The sequence below is a fragment of the Macaca nemestrina genome, chromosome 10 (genome assembly GCF_043159975.1).
Source record: "Macaca nemestrina isolate mMacNem1 chromosome 10, mMacNem.hap1, whole genome shotgun sequence".
Taxonomy (NCBI): Eukaryota; Metazoa; Chordata; class Mammalia; order Primates; family Cercopithecidae; genus Macaca; species Macaca nemestrina.
Window position 1 is genome coordinate 45967096 of NC_092134.1, and position 23600 is coordinate 45990695.

A 23600-nucleotide genomic window follows, 5' to 3' on the forward strand; every position below is an offset into this window, starting at 1 on the left:
TTCTATTCAGTTATTTTTCTACAACAATATCTGCACTTCTTTTCAATATTGATGTGATATCAATGTATAACAAAATTCTTTTCTTTTAGAACTGCTGTTCTTGTATAAGAATGCTGCTCTATTAATCATAACTATGGCAGCTCAATGCTTGAATTGCAGCATAAAATGTAATTTATTAAAATCTTTTCCAGGCAAGTCTGAGACAGGGAATTTAGTATTTATTAATGCTTTCTCCATTTTAAGCTTAGGAAAAGCTGAATTAAATGCAGTAAAACTTGTGATACTGTCTTCACACTCAATTTTTTTGTAGCACAAAAAGAAGTCTCTATCATTTAAAAATAGACTATGAAATAAAAAACAACTTCTGAAGGTTTTTGACATTTTTATGCTTTTTTACATTTTGGGAGATTTCCCTTATGATTTGGTGTTAAGCCAAAGCTTGTGTTTAGAACAGTGAAATGGTCCTATACAACTTTGGTTCTGAACGGGAATGGTCCAGACTGGGTGACCATCCTGAATCAGGCTAACTAATAAGACCACCTTCCCTGGGTCTTTCTTACTATTAAGTAAGAGCAGGTATTGTAATTTCCAGGACTCTTACACTAATGTAAATTACCACTAGCTGTATCTAAAATAAACTTATACTAGTTATATGAAAAATATACTTTCAAGTAGTAGTAATTCAAGTGCTGAATTAAATGGAAAGTATATTTTTCATATAACTGGTAGTAAGTTTCTTGAGGAAAGATATGATTGTGGAAAGATAGATTCAATGATATAGAGATTGTTTATTTCCAAAATTAGGCTCAGTCTCAAAATAATAAAATGAGGGATGATTAATTTCTGGTCTAGAAACTGGGGGAAATGCTCACTTTCTGAGAATACTGAGTTCAGCATTATAGGTTCACTAAAGTCAAGTGTTTCAGGATTCTATGCTATCTAAGAATTTCTGAATACTTTTCGTTAGTGCTTTCTCTCCTAATATGTCAAATTGTTTCCATACTTTTCTATATCTTCATAGTCCACTGCCTAAGAAAAATAGTTGGAAGTTGTTTCTAGAAAAAAATGATTTTGCTTATACAAATATACAGAATAATCAGCATATCTTTATGCTTACTCATTACCATGTTTAATTTTTACATGGGAAATTAATATTTTGCATTTGGAAATATTGACTATATGCTCTTTTGTCAAGATCTTTAGGGTACAGTTCATATTACCTCTTTGTATTTCTCTCCATGTAGCATTTGTCACAGAGACTTGCGTCCGAGACTTTACCCTACTTCTGTGCTAAGAAGTTACTCTACCACAGTTTCATAGATTCAAGCAGGAGGCCCAAGACCTCTGAGACAGAGACAAAGGCTCTTACTGCTCATGACACAGAAGGTGGCATGAGCTTCTTGTTTGCATCAATTGCTTTTGCTCCCCAAAACTCATGGGGGTCATCTGGAATGACCAAGGTAGATGTAGTGGTCTGAATCACAGGTGTGCAATTCTGAATTGAGGTTTTCTCCAGTATTATTATGGAGGCTATAACAAACCTGCTCCACTTTTGCCCCCAGGAAGATACTATCTATATAATCCTGGTCAGGAAAGAAGTCTGCCTACTGACTTGCAGGGAGATACTATCTTCATCGTCCCAGACTGCTTACTATACAAACATCCTTTAAATCATAGTCCAGGATAGAACTGTCACCATAGAGGATTGTCCCCCCACAGAATGATCTAATGGAAAATAGTAGCTATTTCCTAAACTCAACAGAATGCCATTTTGAATTTTTTATATTTAAAGTATAGGTATGTGTTTTAGTTCAGGCGGCTGTAACAAAGTACCGTTGATGAGGTGGCTTATAAACAACATTTCTCACATTTGTTTCTCACATTTCTGAAGCCTGGAAATCTGAGATCAAGGTACCGGCATGGTTGGGTTCTTGTGTGGGCCCTTTTCTGGGTTACAAACTGCTAACTTCTCGTGGTATCTTCACACATGTGAAAGAGGGTGAGAGTGCTCTCTGGAATCCTTTCATAAGGGCACTATCCCTTCATGAGGGCTTCACATTCAATCATGATGATGGAGCCCTCAAGAAGGGATAGTGCTCTTAGAAAAGGATTCCACCTCCTGATATCATTACATGGAGGTTAGGATTTCAACATATGAATTTTGAGGGGACACAAACATTCAGTCCATTGCAGTATGTTCTTAGAATACAATTTTTGTTTTCTCTAGATTTCATTCCCCAATATTTGTGGTTTAGAACTAAACTGGCTCATAATTAGGTGTCATTGAATCTGGCACCTTATCCTGCTTTAAAAGCATTGTGCAAATCACATACTGTTCATCTCCATGGCGATAGCTAAACTACCAATCACCTTTTAAATTCATACACACACACACACACACACACACACACACACACATATGCACACGATCAGTAGGCTTTGTGAAAGAATTTGGAGCATTTGGTAGTATTCAAAAAGATTCATTCAACCGAATGGCCCTGCAATACTGAGTAGAAATAGACATACCGTTAATATATATTTTAATCCTGTATGTAAAAGTTTAAGTTTCTTTGCAGCAATATGAATCAGACAGAAAGACAATTCTTTATTTCTTCTTCTTTCTCTACCTTTTTTCCTTTATTTCCTCCAAGCTACCCCCCTAAATTCTACTTCAATATTTAAATCGTGTTGAAGGTTGAGTGCCTGAATATTTCATTTTCATTCCATCTTTAAGGTTCATCAATTTTGAATATGGATTATAAATCTATAGTAAGTTTTTCCTGGGAGAAATGGTGACCAAAATAGCTTACTTGAGGCATATAACCAATTTCATTCTTTTTCAGTGCTAAATTTTATAACCAGGGTATTCCAAAGGGATAAAAGAAATATATCTTAAGTAGTAAGTGGTTTGAGTACTGAATTATTATAAATGGCTGTTAGCTAGCTATTAGAAATGAAGGCATATAGTATTGAAAAGCACATATCTAGGAAAGCCAAATCATGGAAAATATTTAAATACATGAAAATACAACACGTAATTGCCAGCAATTTGACCTGAGTTTCCATTTATTTTAAATATGGACCTATATAGAAAACATCATCTAATTTCACATTCTTACAGGAAATTTGTGTGTGAAGGGAAAAAGGGAAAAAATAGAGCTTTAAACAAAATACTATCTGACTGTATTCCATAAACATGTATATATACATATAGGGCATATATGAAAGCCTTCATTTTATGGATATTAAAATGGATTCAGAGAAAGTTTATGTGGTTTTCTCAAGGTTACAGAGCTATTAAATCACAGTATTTTTACTAAAGTTCAGCATTTCTTGGCCAGGCTTGTTTTCACTGTATTATAAACTTACCTTCATTAATAAAAACATCTGTTGTTTATTAATGATTCACTATATATTTGGCACTATGTCAGGAGTTTTACTTGGGCTATCTAATTCTACAACAGAGAAAGGGTCAATTGTTATCTTCATATCAATAAGTAGTAATTTTACAAGATCACAGAAAGAATAAAAGCTTGAACCTAATATCAAACCTAAGTATTTCAGAGCCAGAACTTTGAATGGAAATGCAACCCTAAACATGAAATATATTCAGCAATTTACCAATTACACATATTCATATCACAAAGTGGGAATTTTGAAGCACTTCTCTGTCAGCAATAAGATATATTTTTAAGATTCTATGAACCACTTAAACTTCAATAGAAACTCAGTAAGATATAAATTCAAACATGTTCTTTTAGCCAAAGATTGAACCTTAGAGAAAATACCAACCAAAAAATCCTGTCAATAAAGAACAATTCCTGTAATTCATAGTGAATGAAGTATCATCAACTAATGCAAGACATCTCTTTGGAAGATCATTTTGAAATATGCTAGTAGGTGAAATATTTTCATTTCAACTGCAGAGACTTAATGTTACATTTGCTTTCAATGACATCCAGTGCTCATTTCCTCTGGATGATGATTCAGAGGCAGGAGCTAAGCCTAGGTTCTATTTAATATTCTCTGCAAATTTCATATTACTCTGTGATGTTCTGGAAACAAAACAATTATTATTCACCTCCCACAGGGAAAGCCAAACTGTATTTAAAGTTGTAGCCAATCTACTCCAGTTCTATAGCAGTGTTTTTTTAAGAGGCAGAATATCCTTGGAATTTTATTAAGGAAATAAAAATAATCATAATGCATTCAAGTTAAAAACCTTGAAATATATCCCACCTACAAATCTAGAATGTCTTGAAATCACATTTTAAAGCAGTGAGCATTAAGAAGAAACTAGTCTTATGTGTCCCCCAGTCCCCACATAATACACAAAAGAGTCTTTGCATTGGCCTTGCTTCTTCAGAAATGGGTAAGATATAATACAATATTGACATAGAACTGCCTCACAAAGAATGAGAAATTAGATCAAATTTAAAGATGAAAGAAAATTTATTTTTCTAGTTTTATATTTGAATTCTAAATTTGGCTCACTGAAATAATTTCCATTTTTTTCTTTGAGAAAGCATACATCTATGTTTCCGTTTTAGCATAGAAAGATAACAGACCTCTGTTCTAATAGTGATTATGACTTCTCAATTATACTTGCAATAATCTCAAGCATTTTCATGGTGTTAAAACATTTCGCCTCTTATTTCAAAAGGAAAAGAACAACTTCAATCTGCATCCAAAGAATAAACTTGGATTGGAAGGCAGATTTTTTTTCCGGGGGGGTGGGTGCTATGTCGATCCACTAAACAAACCGATATTATTTGTGTAACATTATAAGTATCTTTACTGTGTAAATCATTTTGAGGTATGTTTCTACTAGGTGCAGCTAAAAGTTGAATGCACATATCATTAAAAGTGGTGATATTTTTGCCTTTAAGTTTTCTAAATTCTTCATATTCCGTACCCCTCCTAAAGAAAACATAAATGTCATAAAGAGAAAAGACAATTACTTTAGATAAGATGAATATATGCCTGAGTTTCCTTGGGCAATTCTAATTCATGCCTATTTTCCCAGCATAATTATTGACAGTGGTGCATTTCATTCTCAAACCATTTATTTAAACAAACTATCTCCAAACTTAATGATTTATAATAACAATTTCTTATCTTTTATGAATATGATATCAGTTGAATTGATCTGTTGATTGAACCAATTTGAATGATCTTGGATAGACTTTCTTATGCTTCTGTGTTCAACTAGCAGGTTGTCTGTAGCTGGCTGATCTATTAGGTGAGTTCAAAAGTAATTGCAGTTTTTGCATTGTTGGAATTTACCATTTATTGAAATACGTTCTTAAATAAATGTGGTTATGTTATACATCATTTTAATGGGCATTTTTCACTTATTTTTGCTAATGATTTATTATCTGCCATTTACTTTATGTTTATTTTAGACTATGGAAATGATGTTAGACAAAAAGGAAATTCGAGTGATTTTCTTATTCGAGTTTAAAATAGGTCGTAAAGCAGTGGAGAAAACTTGCAACGTCAACAATGCATTTGGCCCAGGAACTGCTAATGAACATATGTACAGTGGTCTTTCAAGTTTTGCAAAGGAGATGAGAGCCTTGCAAATGAGGAAGATATGGTCTGGCCATTGGAAGTTGACAACAACCAATTAAGAGCAATCATCGAAGTTGATCTCTTACACCTACACAAGAAGTTGCCAAAGAACTCAGTGTTGACCCTTCTACAGTCATTGGTCATTTGAAACAAACTGGAAAGGTGAAAAAGCTCAATAAATGGGTACCTCATGAGCTGAGCAAAAATTTAAAAATCGTAGTTTTGAAGTGTCATTTTCTCTTATTCTACACAACAATGAACCATTTCTTGATCCGATTATGACGCATGATGAAAAGTGGATTTTAGATGACAACCAGAGACGTTCAGCCCAGTGGTTAGACTGAAAGAAGCTCCAAAGTAATTTCCAAAGCCAAACATGCATCAAAAAAATGGTCATGGTCACTATTGGGTTGTCTGTTGCAGGTCTGATCCACTGCAACATTCTGAATCCCAGCAAAACCATTACATCTGAGAAGTATGTTCAGCAAACTGATGAGACGTACCAAAAACTGCAACATCTGCTGCCGGTGTTAGTCATCAGAAAGGGCCCAAGTCTTCTCTAATACAGTGCCTCACCATATGTCACACAACCAGTGCTTCCAAAGTTGAATTAATTAGGCTATGAAGTTTGTCCTCATCCGCCATATTCACCTGACCTCTCACCAACCAACTAGCACTTCTTCAAGCTTCTCAACAACTTTTTGCAGGGAAAACACTTCCACAGCCAGTAAGATACAGAAAATGCTTTCCAAGTGTTCCTAGAACCCTGAAGCATTAATTTTTATACTACAGGAATAAACAAACTTATTTCCTGCTGGCAAAAATGTTTCAGTTGTAATGGTTCCTGTTTTGATAAAGGTTTGTTTGCGTCTAGTTATAATGATTTAATATTCATGGTCTGAAATTGCAATTACTTTTGCACCAACCTAATAGAATATCTTCAGATGAGATGACTTGTCTCTGTTCCACTTGTTCTTTATTCTTCCAGCAGTCCAGCCCTGGGCTTGTTCTCATGGTAGATTCAGAGTTTTAAGAGACTAAATGGGCCGGTGCGATGGCTCACGCCTGTAATCCCAACACTTTGGGAGGTCGAGGTGGGCAGATCACGAGGTCAGCAGATCAAGACCATCCTGGCTAACCTGGTGAAACCCCATCTCGACTAAAAATACAAAAAAATAGCCGGGCGTGGTGACGGATGCCTGTAGTCCCAGCTACTCAAGAGGCTGAGGCAGGATAATGGCATGAACTCAGGAGGCAGAGCTTGCAGTGAGCTGAGATTGCACCACTGCACTCCAGCCTGGGTGACAGAGTGAGGCTCCATTTCAAAAAAAAAAAAAGAGACTAAATGGAAGGGTGCAAGCTCAAAAGTAGCATGACATTACTTTCACACTAGCACACTAGCATATTCTGTTGGCTAAACCAAGCCATAAAGCCAGCCCAGAATCAATGAGGGAGAGGGCCGAAAGGGAGAGCCTTAGAGAGTAAAGGCTGTTAGATATGGTAAACACATTATTTGGATATACCAGTGCAATTAACCAATGACTCAATATAAATATAAAGTATATTTCCACTTAATTAAGCCCTCTCATTTTTATTTAGTCAACTACATATGCCAACTACCTATGCCTGCCACCACATGGGGCTAATTTTTGTACTTTTAGTAGAGATGAGGGTTCACCATGTTGACCAGGCTGGTCTCGAACTCCTGACCGCACGTGATCCACCTGCCTTGGCCTTCCAAAGTGCTGGGATTACAGGTGGGAGCCACCGTGCCCAGCCCTAAAATGCGTTTTATACTCTGGTGTGTCTACATAGTACTTATAATAATCATATGATAAACTCCCTTGATAATATTAATTTCCTTTACATTCTTTTCTAAGATATATTTTCATGAAACTTTCCAAATTCCCTTACACTTGTTTACATTTGATAAAGACAGAATTATACTTAGATTTTTGTCTGCTTCTTCTTAAGATGTGTTATTGCTTCCTTTATAGGTAAGCCTGCTGCAAACATATCAGACACATTCATCTAACAAAACTTGCTAGAGTGATAATTTGTATTTCAAAATTAAAATGATTATTATAATACAATAAGCATTTCATTGAAACCTACCATATTCCCTTGATTGCAAAGAATAAGAATATTCAGGAGAGTCATGTATTGATTTGCATCCTTTTAACAATCGAAACAGTGTTTTATTCACTACCTAGCTGTATTCACAACACTGTTCTTCAGCATCATTTTTCTCCATAATTTCATACTATTTAATACCTCTCATTTGAAAATTAAAATAGTACTTAAGGAACTTGAAATATGTTCAATATTAAAACTTTACTAAATAAGATGGTCCAGTACAATATTTATTCATAATGTAATCTGTTGCTGTATTATCTTTCTCAGAAAACTTCTACTTATTTTTTTCCCAAAGCATCTTTTTGCTTTAAACATAGATTTCTCATTTGTTTCTTATTTTATAGATGCTGGTGTAGCCTCAGAGACACAAAGTCTCTTATGTATATAGATGAAGAATTCTAAAATAATATTCCTTTTTATTATTCAGAAAATTGGAAATGAGCACAGAATCACACGAATTGTCCGTTGAAACTGGAATGTTACTATCTCCTTGATCAATGGAAGAATCTTTCTTAGTGCATTTTGAGATCAAGGGAACATCATGAACCAGCAATCTCCATGTAGAAAAAGTTGTGAATACACCGACATGGCATTTAAAAAATCGTCTTGATGAAATGTAATTGTGTCACTTTCCCAAAGCAAATACAGAGGAAAATATATGCATTGTCCTTAGTTTCCTTCCAGCTCTAACAGGCACTGTCACATTAGAAGAGTATCATTATTTTCTTCAATTTTGAATATTAATAATTTTCTCAAGAGATTTTGTTTTAGAGTAAATAATCCACTAAGCCATTTTATAGTTTTGAAAATTCATAAAACACACATACACATACCCCACATAAACATCCATTTTGTGTGTATAAGTGATCCTTAAGTATAGTTAATGGATAAACAGAATAAACATGAACTTGTTTTTATTAAGAGATTCTCACAAGAGAATGCCTATACTATCTGTGAATTCTTCTCTAACGAAGCCATCTGTTCCAAAAAACAAAAAGCTGAGTTAAAATTACTGGCTCATTGCTAATGCTCTAGTCATCCAAGCTATATCACAAAAATGTATCTGATAGAAGATAATGTTCAAGTGGCATTATGAAATTTTTAATATAAGAAATTTGATACTTCCTAAAAATATGATATATTTAATAACAAGTACAGTTTATCTCTCATAGAGCAAAGGTTACCTACTAAGTACTATTGACATTCTACACTGAGATTCCAGTTACATAACTTATTTTTGTCTCTTGAAAACCTAATTAACTGAACTGCAAAATATTTTGCTGATGAAATTGATTCCAGAAGCAAGCTATTTGGTTGTGATATTCAATTGAGAAAAACATGTAGATAAATAAATGGAAAAATACATAAAATCAAAATACAATAGTTTATAAATATATACAATTATATGAACTTTTCTAGAATGGCTAGCATGCTGCAACACTTTGGAATTAATATTTCACAATTATAATAATTTCATTCTCCATGGTCTTGGGAAAGACAACCATGGTGATGTTTAAAATATTTTTAATTTTGTATTTTACTCATTTTGTATGTATTTCTTCTGTTGTGTGGAAATGAACGATTAGAAATGAACTATTAGACACTTTGAGATTATTAGAATCTAAGTTTTTATATTTATGGTTCTATATGGAATTTAAATTATCTGTTACACCCTAATTGTAAATTCCAGTTGCTAATTTGGCAGTTATTCTGAATACCTTCAGTCTTTTCTGTTCCAACCCCTGGTTCACACGTTCCTATAATTCTTCTCCTAGTCTTAGATTATCTGTCTGGTTTCGGCTCTTATTGAAATAATGTCTTTTTCAGCAATGCTGTGGCTTAGTAATATCAAACTTTTCAGCAGAATATCCACTAAGCTGAGTTCAGGCAAAATTAAAGGATAATTAGCAAATAAATTGTTGTATTTTTAAGCCCCCAAGTTTTAAAATGGTTTGTTAGACAAACTACAATGCTGACACACCCGGACCTGAAATATATGAATTCAATTGTCTGCGGTAGGTATTTTTATAACTCTTCAGATGATTTTAATATGGAGTTGGTTTTGAGAGCAATAGCCTTAGAAAATTGAGACACTGGAATATTTGTCTAACAAAATTCTAAATAAAAGTATTTGAACCGAGAGAGGAGAAAGGAAGAAACAGGTCAGGTAGGCAGTTATTGTAGGTCCTCAGTAAAACTCCTTCAAACAAAGAATAACCTGAAAATCAAACCGCAGGCTGCAGATAAGAAAGAGCCCACGTCTGGAATGGAAACGCTACTCTGTGTACCCAGATGAGCAAATTCCATCCCTTTTTGGACACATTTCTCTCTCTTTGGCACACCTTAGTCTCTTATGTTTCACCTATTGGTCTCTCACTTTTCACTTATTTTACATATGCCTGCCTTTCTGTAATTGGCCCTGGGCTAAGTCTTCATTTACATAGAGTGAGCCATCGCTTCAGTTCTTGATTGGTCCCGGGCCAACTTCACCTGTACCTCCAGTTGATTCCTTACACTATCATACCTTTAACTGGTGCTTTCTCCAAAATGGTCTACAGACCAGTCAGCACATTCTTCCCCCTCCAGTCTATAAAAACCCTGGACTCAGCCTCAAAGCTGGCAACCTTCTTTCAGGCCCCCTCTCAGGTCGTTGAGAGCTTCCCTCTTTTTCTTATTTTGCCTACAGTCCAATATCACCCTTGGTGTCATACTTCTTCATTTTCTTGGTCATGAGACAAATAACTCTGGGTAACATTTCAGACAATGAGGCTGCTTCAGAACCAGTTAACTTTTTAATATTGGAACGTGCAGAGATTAATATGTAATCAATGGCTTTGAGGCATTGCTGTACAAATGACTTTATATTAAATATAGATTTTTGAACATAAAAAATAGCAATGTAACTGATAGGTGAACAATTTTTAGAAAAGGATGTAGTGAGTTTACTAAAAACAGTCTTGTGATGGTTAATTTCATGTGTTGTCTTGTCTGGGCTAAGAGATACTCAGATAGCTGGTAAGACATAATTTCTGGGTGAAGGTGTTTCCAGAAGAGATTATCATTTGAATCAGGAAGCTGAGTAAAGAAAGTTGCCCTCACCAAAGTGGATGGGCATCATCTAACCCACTGAAGGCCTCAATAAAACAAAGAGGAGGAAGAAGGATGAAGTTGTTGTCTGCTTTAGCTGGGATATCCATCTTTTCTTGTCCTTGGACATCAGTGCTCCAGTTGCATACCTTTAGACTCTGACTGGGACTTAGACTATTCGTATCCGCTTGTTCTCGGATTTTCATGGTTGCACTGAAACTATACCTCCAGCTTGCAGATGGCAAATCATGGGACTTTTCATCCTCTATAACTGCATGAACCAATCTCTCATAATAAATTGATTTTCATATGTTTCTATATATCATATTGCTTCTGTTTCTCTGGAGAACCCTAACACTAAGCTTGATTATAATTAAGTGTTTACGTTTATGTTATACATAATAATTATTAAATACATACACTTTTATTTCATAATAGACACATAAATGTTTATTTGATGTTTTTGTTAAATTAGGTAAGGGGATTTGGGATAAGTAGTTTGTCTTTCTTTAATAAACAATTTTCCTAAAGTCACTTAGTCCATCTCAGTCCAGTTGAGAAGATTTAGAAAAATAGGTTAAGTTGTAAAATTTGAAGGGCTTGTAGTTAGCTTGATGACTTATTGCCAGTTCAGACATCTTACAAAGTTTTATCTTTGGTCTCTTCCTATTTAAAATGTTTATTAAGGACTATGTTAAAGATAAGTAAAAGCTTATTAAATTTTTATAATACTGACACAGAGATCATAGATATGCTAAGTAAAAAAATTCAAATTCAAATATTTACTTGTTGAATAAAGGCCAAAAGTTTCCTCATTGAATAAAGATTTTTTTTTTTTTTTTTAAGAAATCTATGATGGCCCCTTTCACTCTGCCCTTAATTCATACAGTGGAGCTAGTTTTTCCATTGCCAGATGAAACCTCAAGCTGGTGCTATGGATTCTGTTATCTCTCTCTTAGAAAACAAATCTATAATTCTTTCAAGCCACAACATTAATCTCACCTAGTAAACTGAAATGTTCAATCTTACGTCATAATCAAAATTCTAAAATTGACTTAAAGCTGAGTCTTTTGCAACCCATGGCTTCAGCCTGCTGTAGGTAAGAAGCAGCAGTTCAATGATGAGAGCTGATCACCTTCTATTTTTTTCCCTCATTTAAGGTCCTCCTGCACTCTCACACCTCAACCTTCGTAACTTCTCTTTGTGACCCCTTCTTGTCTGGAAACTTGGGAAGGAAAGAGAGAAAGGAGAGAATAAAGAAGATAAATACTTACTTGACAGGTACAGAGTGATCCAGCATTGTCTTGACAGGAGTTTGGCATTAATTCATTATCCTAAGAATGATTTTCCTTACAGAGATTTTGAAGGACTCCCCTACAACTACCCAATCAAGGAGGATGTCTCATCCACTATTCACTAAATAAGAGTTGAGTTTCTATTTTATTTGTTATTGCCTCTATTGTCCTAGTATTTTGGTGATAACTCTGCCTTTTTCTATTAAGTCTTATGCCTCCCCATAAAACCTCCTTTGACAAGGCTTGAGAAACATACTTGTCTCTAATATGAATGGTCACTTCAAGTCCATGGGAAACATTCATAAGCCCTCGTGCAAAATATTTTCAAGTTCAGGGCCCCCAAAAGAGCTACTGTTCTTTTGATCCATGGTAAGAACAGCTAGTCCAACTTCTTTTTATTAACTAGTCCTACCATATGGAAGTAAAACCTCAGTTTTTTATGTTAGTCCAGAGGATACACATAAATTCTCTAAGGATCTCATTAAATTAGACATTGTCCTTAGGATTGAAGTGAGTGATAGATATGGCCCCCGATCCTCCCCTGAGTCAACTCTTTAATAATCTTGATGTTGCTGAGTGGTTAAGAATAGCATAGCTGGCTTTATAAAACCTGTGTATGTGCTACAATGTGGTCTAGAACCTATTTTGGAATGCAACTCACTAGTCTCTTTTTCCAGTTCCTTTCATCTCCTGGATCTCAAAGTATCACTATGGCTCAGGACTCAGTTCATAAGTACTTACTAGGTGATTTCATGCAGTCTCACAGCTATATGCTGAGAACTCCTAACATTTATATCCATTCTCAGTGATAAGCTCATATATACACACGTGAAATCAATTTTTTAATTGAATGTTTAATAGGCATCTCAAAACTAAAATAAGACTAATCCCAAACTTCTGACCTTGTTCATCCTCTTCCTAGTCTTTATTTTCTTTGTAAAGGGCAATTCCACTATTTTGATAGCTTGGTGTAGTACGTGGGCATCATCTTTGGCTTTTCTCTCTCTGTTTTTACCACATAGCTATAGCATCCTATTAGATCTACCTTAAATATTGTTGCAGATTTATATCACTTTTCCTTATCTCCACTACTCCCCAATGGTCTAAACTATCATCATTTCCTTCCAAGATGATGGCCCCATTTCACATCCCTGCCAGCTACTTTCCATACCTTTTTGTGCTAAATTTTTTCTCTATAACATATTTTCTATTATCTTCTTGCCACTAGGATGTATGCTCCATAATGGCAGGTACTTAATTTTGTTCATTTCACAAAAATCACCTAGCTAATAGTGCCTGGCACATAGTTGGTTTTCAGTAACTATTTATCAAATGAATAACTGAACCAAGTTTAATTATCAATAAGTAGTCATTACTTTCTTAGTCATTTTGGTTAGCTTTTCAATTTGATCAACTCTGGGTAATACACATGGCATCCATTGAAACAAGATAAACTTTGAGGATATTCTATTACTTTAATGAAATACATTACCAATGAGTATTTATAATTAGTTATTGCTAAATGGTACCTAATAACCTGAAGGGGCAATATTGCTATTGTGTGACATATTCCTTTATATTTGTAATCTGTAGTAATTTCTATACTTGCTAATTATTTTTGTTATTTTTGCATATTTTTACTCTGCTGAAGCACAATTTGTTCCCTTCTGTGCTAGCTATCTCATAAATCCCTTAACATTATTAAATCTGTTACTAAGATAGTGGTATTGCCATGTTAAGATGTCCTTCTGACAGCCCAGTCACTGTATTTTTCTTGTGGATCCATTAAGTTCTTAGCAAAGCGATTGTGTTTCATGTTAGAGTATTTATTTTTTCACAAGTGCTGGTTGAGGACAAAGGTTGGACCATGAAGCAGGGTTGATTAGAAAGTTGTTATCCTTGGGCTATCGTTTCAATTTTAGATACATATTTAGAGAAACAAAAAGTAGAATATGAGACTGTTTCTGAAAAAGAATCACTAATGATAAAAAAAAGTCACACTAAACACAACAGTGAAACACCTGTGTTTATTGGTTTACTTAGCTTATCATAGCAGTTTGTGTATCTGCCTATAACACCATTTATCATGGAATCTGACTCTCTCATCACCTTGTGAAATTCACATTTACAAACAAACATAATCTTCTTTGTATCCCTATTAAAAAGAAGAGTGTCTGATGCATAGTAGTCATTACATTAAAATTTGCTCATGCTGATTAATTTTTTTCTTTTTTTCCCGAGAAGGAGTCTTGTTCTGTCACTCAGGCTGGAGGGCAGTGGTACAACCTCGGGTGACTGCAACCATCACCTCCCGGGTTTAAGCAATTCTTCTTCCTCAGACTCCAGAGTAGCTTGAATTAAAGGTGTGCACCACCACGCCCAGCTAATTTTTTTTTTTTTTTTTTTTTTTTTTTTTTTTTGAGTAAAGGTGGGGTTTCACCATGTTGGCCAAGCTGGTCTTGAACTCCTGACCTCGTGATCCTCACACCTTGGCCTCCCTAAGTGCTGGGATTACAGGCATGAGCCACTGCACCTGGCCGATGCTGATTAAATTTAATTGTCATATTCTTATGCATGATTTATACTATTTAAATTTTGCCATGATGATTTTGAAAAATCTTTTGAAGGATTTTCTGACTTGGAAATTGTCTTGTAAAATATTTTGTTTCCTAAAAAAGGAGTTATTTTTCTTGTATTTTATGCTTTTTATGTTTTTGTTGATAACAGGTGTGAGTTATTTCTGTAATTCAAATGCAAACTTAAGAAAATCTAAAAATCATTCTTATTATTTCATTGTCATACTTAATGTTTGTTCCTGAATGGTATTACACAGTATTTATTGAGTACCAAGTATATGAAAAGTCCTGTAATATGCAATCTGAGAAATACTAAGATAAACAGAAAATAGATGTTCTTTGTCACAGAACATCTGCAGACATGATGAAATCTTCCTGAAAGCATGTTTGTGTGAGTGTGTGTGTGTGTGCGTGTGTGGAGCGTGGTGGTTGGGTGGGAGTAAGGAAGTGCTGTTCAGACTCTTTTTATAACTTTTCTCATGGTAGATATAGTGGCCCAGTAGTGAACTTCTATTACCCTTGTTATGTTGATGAATAAGTCATTTCCTATAATAATAAAATAGAAGCAAACAAAAAGACAGTATTATTCTTTGACAAAAGGATTTATGGAAGGAATTTATAAATAGTGCTTTAGATGTATGATGGATTCAAGAACTGGCAGATATCTTGGCATACTTCACTTGAGAACAATACGTTATCGTCACAGTCAGTTCATCCCATCTGTTGCCCATGAGAGGAAAATTTATTAAGTGTAATGATCAGAATTATCAGATTACATATTGGGGATTTTCCAATGTTTTCTCATAATTTCAAGAAATATAAAATGATTTTTCTAAAAGAGGATGTGCCTAATTAGAACTAATGTAGTGGGCAGTCAATTCTGGAATTTTTTTCGTTATTTATTTTATTTATTTGAGACAGAGTCTGGCTTTGTCACCCAGGCTTGAGTGTAGTGGCTGCAATCTGACTGACTGAAACTTCTCCTTCAAGTGATGCTCGTGCATCAGTCTCCCAAATTGCTGGGATTACAGGCCTGCACCACCATGCATAGCTAATTATTTTGGTAGAGATGGGGTTCCCCACCTTTGTCAGGTTGGTCTCAAACTGGCCTCGAGTGATCTGCCGACTGCGGTCTCCCAAAGTGCTGGGGTTACAGGTGTGAACCACCATACCTGGCCGAATTCTGAGATTAAAATTTAAAAAATATATATGTTTTTATGGATGGGCTATCCAGGGCATCTTATGCTAAGCAGGGAAAGACTACCATGAACCATTGAGTGTTATGAGCAAGGCTGAAATTTAGTTAACAATTTAGATAATAGAAACGCCCAACAAAGTTAATGATTTTTGACCCAATAGTTTGAATTAATAGCAGAAAAAAATAATAATTTTTCTGAGGAGGAAATAGTTACAAGATGTCAATGAGTAAGATTAGCAAAATTTAGTCTGAATATTTGGGGACCTAGAAGAGGCAGTAAATCTTCGATATATCAATAAAGAAGGGACTAATTAAGTTGGTGTTCTACATTGACTAAAACTCATGTCAGATTAAGGCAGTTAATTCTTACATCATGCCTGGCTGTGAAACTGGCTGCCTATAAAAATATGCACCATTTTAAACAGCACATCTGTGAAGGGTTTTTGAGAAGAGACTGTTTGAATCACTTCTGTTCTCTATTCTGCAAGTTTTTCTCTGCTCGCTGATGTTGCTACTTCTTCAGAAAGCTATCATTTCTTTGTGCCCACAATAAGTCAGTGTAAACTATTTCACTCATGTTTTTCATCTGAAAACAACACTTTTTCCCCTGACACTCCCTAACATACATTTATTTCCCCTGATTCTAAAGGTTATAGGATTTAAAGTGCAACAAATTAAGAACTTACATTTAAATTCCACTATAATACACTATTTTTTAAATAGAAATAGAAATTTTCCCAAGTCGAGTGATTTCTGTAGTTTTATTAATGTTTTTTTTCCCTTTTGGTTACTGTATTAGATCTAAACATACATGCATATGTGAGTGTGTGTGTGTAAAAATGGCTCTGATATTTAAAAGCATTCCCCCTGAAGAATCTTTTTTATTTAACTTAGTCTTTCATTTTTACTTTTAAAATTAGATCATTTTTATTAGGCAGAAAAAATGGGTCAATTGTATAATTATATAGCATTCTCTATTTTAATATAAATGTTAATATATTGTGGGATCACACTGTTATGTTTTATATAATATTAAATTTCACACTGTGTAAATTACATAAGTTCAATTTTATTATAAACCTTTAAAATAGAAAAAAAGAATTCTTGCAGTGTTAAGGCATAACAGATTGCCATTAGTCACTTTATTTTGTTTATTATATTCAATCACTTTCAACTATTATAATTATTAAAAAGTAATCATTAGCACATTTATAATAATTTTCCTAGTCTCTACATATTCTCATGGTGATTAATTATATTCCTTCTTATTTTACTTTCTTAATTTATTTTAAAGTATTAGAGAATTTATTAATTCACACTAATTTGGTAAGAGAAAATTATGGATTGAAGAAATTCAATTGGGGAAAGACATGGCAATGTGTTGTTCTCCATTTTTATGTAATTGTTATGTCAGCCTAGAAGAAACAATACACAGATGATTTAACTTCAGGAGTTGACCATGCTCCCAGTGGAGGGATGTGAAGAACCTTGTTCTATAAATAAAATGAAAAAGATGTAGCAAATGAGTATTCCAGAGTTCCTCTTACATTCAGGTGTACATGTCAGCAAACTGGAAAGGATAGACTTCTCATCTTAAGCACTGTTTTAGTACATTTTTGTAAGCAAGAAACGTGATATTTTCTATAGCCTCTTAACTCAGTTTTAAAGTTGCCTCCAATTATTCTAGCCTTCATAACTAAAACTAAAAATGAGTTTGAAAATAAATGTAGGTATTTTGGAGGTATTCTTTACCAAAATGTTGCCAAGTGTGGAGAACAACAAATTTACATAGAAAGCTTAGTGAATACTGCAATTTTGTATAGTATATTTAACCTTAGGTTTTATGAAGAAAAATAGAATCTAGATAATTTTCTTCATGGCTGTTTCTTTCAGCACCAACACAAAGATTGGCAAACTGTAGGTCTTTAAACAGAGTCTGTTAAATGGGTAAATTAATAAATGTTGTTTATTCATGATAATACAAAAATTTCAGATGAACAAAATATTTAAATGAATGAGAAATAACACCTATTAAATATGAGATTGAACATTTAACACTTAAACCAATAGTAATTGCAGGTTGTGTGGCCATTGCATTAGTGTTCAATTGTTGCCGTAACAAATTACTACAAATTTAGCAGCTGAAGACAACACTAATTTGTCTTAAAGCTCTGGAGTTCAGAATTCCTGAATGAGTCATATTAGGCTAATATCAAGATATTGGCAGTCTGTTTCTTCTGAAGACTGCATAGGGAAGTCAGTTTATTAACTTTTTAATAACTTTTTAATAAGTTTTTAGAGATTACCTGCCTTCCTTGGCTCTTGGCCTCATTCCAGAATTGCATGATTCCAATCTCTGCTCCTACGTCACATCTCTTTCTCTTACTCTGACCCTCTTGTCTTCTTCTTATAAGAACCCTTGTGATTACATTGGGTCCACCGGGATAATCCAGTACAATGTTTTCATCTCAATACCTTTAACTAAAATACATGTACAAAGCCCTTTATACCATGTAAGGTAACATTGATAAGTTCTGGGGATTTGAATATGAGCATCTTTGGGATCTCATCATGCCATGTTGGATATCTGTTCAAAGACTTAGTGACCAAGTAGCTTCTAAGCTCAGGTTTTGCAAAATTAACTTTAGAATGACTGTCCATCTCACCTTCTCTAATTAACTACATTTTGGCTTCTAATCTCTGGGGAGTGGCCAGTAACCTAGATAGTCTTGTTCTATCATTCTTTTGGTTATTGACTTTGTATATGTTTGGGGCCATAATAGCTAATCTGGAAGCAAGATACAAAAAAACCATCACAAAACAGTGAATCTGTGTATAGGTGTAAAAACATACATTTGAAAGTGTAGTTATGACTCTACTCAATGCTGTAAGCCAAAGAGACTACAGAGGGGACAAAAAAGTTATTGGTGTCCATGTGATCATTGACTTACTCAGTGTTCTGATTCAGTTTCCCTCACAGCATGAATCTGTATCTATATATTTAGTCCCCTTAATTATTATTGACATGTAGGAGTCTGTAGCAGATTTGTATAAATAAAACTACCTTCACTGGCATAACTTAAAAAAAATCCATGAGTTTGTACTGTCTGAAATTATGTTTCCCCACCATCACTTTTGTAACAAAATATGTTTGAGCTGTTCTGCAGATGTTACTAACGTGATTCCTTCTTACAGAATGAACCCTACCAGACAGTGAAGGAAAATGGCAAAAGCTTTTGACAATTTATGTCCAAAGTACACATTGATGACAAGTAACAACACCTACTTCTTTTAGTTATTTTTACATTGCCAAAAAGTCCATAGTTGCAAAGGATGCCTTACAAAAGCTCCAAAAATATAAGAGCTCAAATCTTATAAAGTTATGAAGTTCATATACCTTCTTCTGGAACAATTAAAAGTAGCTGCCTTAACTAACAATTTTATAGGGTGTGTCCACAGGAAGATATAATTTGAGGATGACTAAAGTCTATATACTATGGGGGAAGAGGATATCATTACAAAAGAAGAAACAAAATACTTTTGCAAATTTCACAAAAACATATAATCATGTTAAATATTAATAGAGCCTTTCCCAAAAGGATCTTACAGAAAATGAGATACTGGGAAGCTTCTATGCCATTAGTTTGACACCAATTTACCTCTCCGCGTTTATCTCCTTTTTATATAAACTTAGCCCCTTGCTTGTTCATTGTGTAGCCGAGGTTAATAAATGTTTACTGAACACTTCCCATTGTCTTCCTTACTTATCCTCTTTTTCCAAACAATCCGTCCATTGCAGAAGTATCCCTCAGTCCCCAAGGGTGATATTTCTTTATATGGCTACCAGAAATACAAGCAGTTTCTTCACTGCTCTCATCCCCTAAAAGATAAGAGTCCAAGATAATCATCAGCACCTAACCCCTGAGAAATAAGGAGTCACTTCCTTCTGCCCTCAGATAGCCAGTATTCACTGACACTGGAGCTAAATATTAGCCTCCCCTGCTACATGAAGCCTACCATACAATTTCAGGTGCTCCTCAGAGGCAGTTACTGATTGGAAAGCCTTTCGGTTTCTGGGGTTCTGGAATGACTGACTACTCTGCTTCCACAGCAACCTTCTCAAGAATGGACCATAAGTAATGATCAGACTAGGATTAAAACGACATTAATATGTTAATGTAAAATGTTTTGAAGCAACCAATTTATTATATATTCTTAATTATATAAATGAAGAAACTATTATATCACCTATCTTTTACAGATTAGTTTCCTATGTATTTTAATTAACCTTTGTTACTATAAACCACCTAAAATATTTGAATAAAATGCAACAAACATAATTTTCAATATGTATCTATTGTGGTGAGATGGTAGAAAAAAATTTTAAGGGCCATAAGAAAAAAAAATGTAAACCAAACCAAACACAAAAATCATGCATTCTTTTCATAGTTGAATGGGTTTCTATATTTAAAATGACAAAGGTAAGTTTAAAATTAAATGCAGCTGTGAAAAGAATTGTAGTTTTAGGAGTAGAGAAACTTTTTTCCTAAATTTTGTCCATAATTTAAGAAAAAGATTTCTAATTTCTTTTCTGTTTTAATTCCTTGTCTTTTATCTTTCCACCTTACAATTCTAAAGATCTTTGAATATAGAAATGTTTATGGTCATTTCTTGATCGTACTCCTGTGATTATTTTGTGAAAGTGGAAGTCTCATTGGGGGATAGACGAAAGTACCTACATTTTGTAGGAAAAAAAGTTTCTTATGCAGCTCTCTACCTAAATGTTACAGAAGCTTGCAGGAGCAAACAATCATGATGATAAAATTGAGTATGTATAATGTATGGGGATATAGGATGAGGAATGGGGATATAATTAAACTTTAAAAATTATCATTGGCTTATCTGCAAAGTAGCAATAAACATGTTTACATTGCCTAGCTCCTAAAATTGTATTTGAACTTTTTGAATCAAGAAATAAAACCATATTGTGGTGATTATAGTTAATAACAATAAAAATGAATGAATAGCTTGATTTAGTCATTCAACAATGTATACATATATTACAACACCAAGTTGTACACCATAAATATATACAATCTTATTTGTCTATTAAGACATCAAAATGTGTGCACTTGTAAAAACTTCAACAAGCTATAAAATCACTATAGTTGTTGATAGGAAGCCACATGTAACTCTGCCAATGTTTTCCCAATTCTGACATTTCACTGTAGAAAGGAAAAAAATTTTCATTTATGCTCTTAAATTATGTAAACAAAACCCTGCATATTAAACTGATGAACTGGAGAAAAGGTTTATTATCTATCTGTATGGAAGTCTTCATAAAAAAGAAGTGAACATCCACGAAATAAGTTAGATATTGGGACTTAAGTATCATTTAACAAAGAGCAATAAATTGTGGAGGAGTCACAAGACAAAAGGGACTGGCCTTCTGGGGATGGTAAATTATGGGAAGGTAAATATATGGGGGAAACAAATGAAAAATAAGTTATTTTAGTAAAGTTTGTTATGCAGATTCAGTCTCATGTAGTCGCCAGGATAAGAGGATCTTCAATGATGAATAGCTGTTATCTTCCTGATCTTCCTGGGCAAAGGTGGATTGGGGTGGAAATCTTCACAAAGGGAAAGTAATACCCTGCCTTTAGGTAGAATAGGGGCAGGTAGAGAGATTTTGCTGTATCTGGTGTTTCTCAAAGGCCTTCAGTTCAGAATGATTGTATGCAAAGTAACATGTTTTGGATTGGCATAGTGTGATCCCCTTTATTACCCTAAAGTAGTAGCACTTTTTTATTTTCTTTGTACTGTCACAGATCTACTATCTGTAATGCAAAAAGACACACTACTTTAGAAAAAGAATATTTTTAAAATATGTCCTTGGACTTATATTTTACATCTCGGAAACACATTTGCATTTAGAAGAAATGCTTTTATTAAAAAGCATATCTTTGGTAATTTTTCCAACTTAGTTGCCAAAAATTCACCTGGAATATCAGATTCAAATGCGTGTCTTCCAAGTAATTCTAATTCGGGGTGAGACCAAAAAATAACAATTTTAGGAACTACTCCATGTGATTCTAATTCTCCATGTGGTCTGTGGGGCATGTTTTGAGTAACATTCTGATAGGAAGAAAGTCTTAGTTAAAATTAATTTGGTCTTCTTATAAAGACATGTAGATATGTGTTGGAGTTGGCTTTCTCATCTTCCACAAGGGTATACTCTGCTTGTTCTTATGTGTTTCCAAAAAAGTATATGCATAAGAGACTGAAACTTTGTTGTTTGAAGACTGTAGTACGACAACGGGACTTGAGAGAGAGAGAGAGAGAGAGAGAGAAGAAAGAAGACAAAAGTGAAAAAGATACTAATGGAATAATCACCTTTGGGATATGGGGGTTATGCAGGTGATTCTGTTCATCAGATAATATTCTGAACATTTACAAATGTATACTTATGAAAGAAAATATATGTTAGTAATAAAATGTTCCTATTGATTAACAAGGCACAAAACTGTTGTCTACTTATATGACCCTATTTTTTTAAAAAAATAGTATTTAGGGCTCTGGCCTGCCTGCATCATAATTCTGTCTCAAAATCAGGGTAAAATATGAAGTTGCAGAAATGTATCCTAGAAGTCACTGGTGGCACCTTTAGAATCTATTAGAAAAATCAACATGCCACCAGTGAAGTGAGTGAAAAAAGTGTTTACTATTTTATTAGCTTTAATTAATGCAATCTTAAATTAGCAACAACTAGAAATTTAGCAACAACTGGATTTATAATATTTGGATAAAATTATAATGGTAATTTCTAGAAGTTCTGTATGTGTTGTATGCAATTAAATAGACGTATACTAATCACCTAATATAAGTAAACCATACAACTTTACATTTTAATTATTTCTTATCAGCGGGAAACAAAGCAAACACATTGAAAGATTATAATAGGATGTGAATAGGATATCTTGTTTATATGTATTTTCTACCCCCTACAATTTAGGTTTAGTTAAAACTTGATTTATTTCAGGTCCTAAAAGTTTAGGTAGTGTAAATGTAGATACATTGTTTTGTTTCAGATGTCTTTATAAATTGGACATTAGCACTTTACCACATTAAAGTTGTGTGCATGATTTCTCATGATTGTCTGTCAATTGATTTAAATAAACTTGGGATGAGTAATAAAAAAAAAAAAAAATAGCGGTTGTTTTGTGATCCATCCTTCCTAACCAGGGGCCGCTAGATAATTAATTTAAAAAGTAAGATAGTTGGAAAAGTATCAACCTCATTATTAAGAGGCCATTTAAACTATTATATAGAATTGACCAATAGAAAGATAATGGGGAGTCCTGATCTACGGAATACTTTTAGTAGAATACATATTTTCAGTCAGGACTGCTGAGAGTTAATGAATTAGAACTTTACGTGGCACATGATCCACTGAAAAATGTAGCATCAGCTTTTTAATTATAACAATATAATAATCACTACTGTGGAAGTGATTCATTTTCTCTTTATATTGCTTAGAGAGTCCATCTGTAAAATTTAGACCAGAGTGTGTCCTAATGTGGCAAGGAAGAACTTGAAGAGCTTCACTGGCATTCTCAGATTTCTTAATGTTTTGTTTGATAATCCGAGAGTTTTAATTGAGCCTTTTTTTACCATAAATTTTTTTCTTAAAGATTCACGGGATACATATGCAGGTTTGTTACATGGATATATTGT

At 34.0% G+C, this 23600-nt stretch overlaps 1 long non-coding RNA gene across 3 annotated transcripts in view; it reads left to right on the forward strand.

Moving 5' to 3' along the window:
• The window catches only part of LOC105483778 (uncharacterized), a 203235-nt gene that overhangs the window by 123729 nt on the left and 55906 nt on the right, over nt 1-23600 (forward strand). For 2 of the 3 annotated variants that reach the window (XR_011608533.1, XR_988579.2), the window contains one exon: nt 8138-8359. The exons of the other annotated variant lie outside the window; for it this stretch is intronic. This is a non-coding gene — a long non-coding RNA (uncharacterized lncRNA). Of the gene's footprint in view, nt 1-8137; nt 8360-23600 lie in introns of those variants that run through there. 3 annotated transcript variants of the gene reach the window in all.